General features: G+C 43.3%; 1 non-coding gene across 1 annotated transcript; it reads right to left on the minus strand.

The window, feature by feature from the left end:
• Positions 1–2298: 2298 nt before the first annotated feature.
• On the minus strand, positions 2299–2371 carry TRNAG-CCC. The gene has a single exon. It is a non-coding gene; the product is annotated as a tRNA-Gly (tRNA).
• Positions 2372–2679: the final 308 nt, after the last annotated feature.

Below are 2679 nucleotides of genomic sequence, written 5' to 3' on the forward strand. Positions count from 1 at the left end.
TGTTGGGAGCTTGCAGTGAAGAAATGCACATGGGCGGTCTGCCCTTGTTGTCACAGATTCTGTGCTTGGGAATGCACACAGGTGAGGACGTTTATTCGTAATCTCGAGATCAAGACTTGCTGCACCTTCCCATGCTTTTGCAGACATGCTCGGAGCAAGCAAACTCTGCATTTCCCATTGACCTATTCCAGCCAAGGTGGATCCAGCGATGCTCTGTCTTCTCCCTCCAGCTCACACTATCGACAGGTGTCCTTCTCCGGGCCTCTTTAGTGGCACATCTTTATTGGTGATTCCACCATTTAAAATGTCCTGCAAGGGTCAGTCTGCAGTGCTGTCTTGCGTTGTAAGTGTGTGAAGGCTGTGCTGAGCCTTCAGAAGGAGCTGTGTGTGGACACAGATCACACAGCTGTGGTCCATAAGTTCAAGTTACTTTCAGCGATAAACAACCACGTGGGGGCTTCAAACAAACGCTTGTAAAACAAGGTCATGTATTGATCTGATGAAGATGTTGTGACCAGAGATAGGGGAGACACCTGAGCTTCCCCAGGGAGAAATTACTCTTGGCTAAGTCAGTGTTCACCACGACTTCAGAGTTCACAGCTACTGTGAACAATGAGAAATGACATGAGTGTACATACCTGCACATACATATATACAAAATACACATCATAAATACATCCACACACATAAAGCTCTCTTCATGGAACATCTCATTGAGAAGATAAAATATAAAAATAAAAGTTGTGATGCAAAAGGACATTTCCTCTGTGCCCCCAACTTCACTCCTCAGATGCCTCACCTCCCTCCAATCAACTCCCAAAGTGATGTTTCTCAGTGAGAATTTGTCTCCCCTCCAGGGTGACGTGGTCTTAGCTTTACTGGGGCCTCTGTCCTGCCAGACCCATAGGTAGTCCACAGAGAACCCAGAGCAGCTTATCTCAGTGTGGTCATTGTTAAATGCCCTTGGCCTCAGTGGGCACGACTGGCAAGAGGAAGTGGCCTGGCCATGGAATGATGAGCAGGTGGCCTTGGCAAGAGCAGCCTCCACGACTGTATTTCTCGGTGGCCAGCTGCCATTATGTGAATTCAGTGTTACAACAGGAGACTGATTCACTTACTCCAAAAAGCACCAAAATCTGTAAAAATAGTCCACAGGTGAAAAAAGAGGGCTTCTTAAAGGTATAAAGATTGTTATTCAGTCACTAAGTTGTGTCCGACTCTTTGTGACCCCATGGACTGCAGCATGCCAGGCTTCCCGGAGTTTGCTCAAAGTCATGTCCATTGAGTCGGTGATGCCATCCAGCCATCTCATCCTCTGTCACCCCCTTCTCCTCCTGGATGGAAAGCACTAAATCTGGCTCTCACATTTTAGAAATAAATCAAGTCACTTAACAATGATTAAACTAGAACCAGGACCATAATTCAGATCCACAGACTTCTAGTTCCCAACAAATTAATCGATGATTGGCAGATGTTTCATTATTAAATTTCCTTTTTTTTTTTTTGGCCATGCTTCGACGAGCCCTGTGGGATCTCAGTTCCCCCAACCAGGGATTGATCCCAGGCCATGGCTGCAAAAACACCAAATCCTAACCACTAGTTTGCCTGGGAACTCCCTCATTATTAAAGGTAATGTTCTTCATTCATTAGTCAGTATGGTGAATTAGTGTAGTTACTTTTTTAGTAATTAGTTTCAGTTTTCTTGCAAATAGATGTTTTTAACAGCTTTATCAAGGTGTGTGTTTAACTTCTAAAAAAAAACCTTCCAGATGGTTTTCAAAAGTGGTAGGAAGTTCCCACCAGCTGTGTATGAGAGTTCACGTTCCTCAGCCAATACTTGATGTGGTTCGTCTTTAAATTTCAGACATTCTCATAGGTGTGAAGTGGCATCTCACTGTGGTTTAATTAGCACTTCCCTGATGACCAACACACTTGAACATCTTCATATACTTTTCTTCTTTGGTTGAGTGTCTCAGGGGTCATTGTCTTTCATTGCCTGATGGCCAATGGCTTAAAAACCATTGTTTCGTATATTTTTGTCCAGTTGTTTCTGCTTGAGGGTTCATCTGGTCTCTGTTACTCCATCTTGGCTGGAAGCAGGGTTCTTAAAAACTACCCATATGTGTTTTTCTAACAGTTACTCACAGTCACCCCTGCTGTTATCAGTTCTCTCTTTTTCTTCAACTTCAAATCCTTATTCCTAAAATTTTCTCGTGATTTTCTTGGCTTCTATTTTCATACTTTGTTTATTTATTTATTTGGGTGCACTGGGTCTTAGGTGCAGCATGTGGGATCTAGTTTCCTGACCAGGGATTGAACCTAGGACCCCTGCATTGGGAGTGCAGAGCCTTAGCCACTGGACCACCAGGGAAGTCCCTCTTGCTTTCGGCTTTGAAAGTTAGTTTGCCTCATGAAGAGTTTATATCTTGTGTTTTCTTTTCTCATCCTTCCAACAGCCATTGCTACTGCGTCCTTAAGAAGTTACCAGGGTACCTGAATGACGTGCACAGATTTTAATTTAGTGATCAGGATACGTAAAAGGAGCAAGAGGACAAATGGGAAGGATGGATAGAGACTGAGAATATCATTTCATTCCAGGCAGCTTTACTTCAGGGGTCTTTAAAAGTTAACTGGCATAAAAGAAAACAATTGCGAAAATGGATTTTATTGAAATTAAAG

This window comes from Oryx dammah, unplaced genomic scaffold, assembly GCF_014754425.2.
Source record: "Oryx dammah isolate SB20612 unplaced genomic scaffold, SCBI_Odam_1.1 HiC_scaffold_19, whole genome shotgun sequence".
Taxonomy (NCBI): Eukaryota; Metazoa; Chordata; class Mammalia; order Artiodactyla; family Bovidae; genus Oryx; species Oryx dammah.